We start from the raw sequence: 1132 nt of genomic DNA on the forward strand, positions 1-1132 counted from the left end.
AGGATGTTGGGGTTGTGATCGGGAAGAGGCCTGTCTCTTGAGGCTAGTCGCCACGAGGATGGGGGGGGGGAGAATTGAAGCATGTTTTATCTATTTTGGGGGAATGGGTGGAGAACATTTAGTCTCCTCGGTCGCCTTGCACTGTCACTGCACGGCAGGTGGTTGGGGGAAAGTAAATTCTTTTCTCTTAGGCACGTACTCGGAGTCACGCGATGGAAAAAACACTGAAATCGGGAGGCAGGGAATTGTGGGGGGGAAGAGAGGAAAGAAATGTGTTACGCACAAGTCCATTCATACTCAACTACATGTACACACACTGTCAAACACAGTACAAGGCAAATAAATGAAGCTCTCCTTCCCTTGAAAACTCATATTTAAACCAAATTATGTAACCTGCCAAACGGCAATGGTTACAATACCTTATCGATATCTCCACTGCATAAAAGCTCTACAATCGCCCACCAAATCAAATCCACTCATCTAGATAGCACTTAAAGTACTAGATGAGTGGATTAGGTTTGGTGGGCGATTGTTGAGTGTTTATGCAGTGGAGGTATCGTTATGTATCCTGAGTGTAGTGATGAAGAGCCTTTTTTATTTTGTCCAATTCTGTTCAATCTAAATGATTTAAGAACCTTTGAATGTTTAATAGCTAATTTTATACATATTTTGCTGAGCGTTTTAGCTGTTGTATTGCATGTAAAGATAGCTTGATTAAATTGGCTGTTGCAGGGGCAGTCTGGCAAGGCCCAAAATTTCTAAGATGTGTTATAACGTGCTGGGGGGTGTGTGGTGGACTGTGGGAGTGTTCGTTCGGGACGGATGGGTCGTGGGTTGGGAGAAAAGGGAGGGGTAGGTAGAAAGGGGAAGGTGCGTGCGAGTGGGCTCTTTTCTGATGGCTTGCTGTCGTGCACATAAGAACGAAAGCTCGATACTCAAATTATGAATTCAACAAAAAATTTAATGCAATAAAAATCAACTAGGAAAAAAACCTCAGAAATACATGAAATTATTGACCGTTTATCTTTACTTCAAAGCACACTACTGGCCAGTGAAAAGAAACCAAAATCAATCAGATCCATCCAAAACAAATGACAATTATAAAAAAATGAAACAAGAATCTTCACTTCTT

Source organism: Ischnura elegans, chromosome 11 (genome assembly GCF_921293095.1).
Source record: "Ischnura elegans chromosome 11, ioIscEleg1.1, whole genome shotgun sequence".
NCBI classification, from domain to species: Eukaryota; Metazoa; Arthropoda; class Insecta; order Odonata; family Coenagrionidae; genus Ischnura; species Ischnura elegans.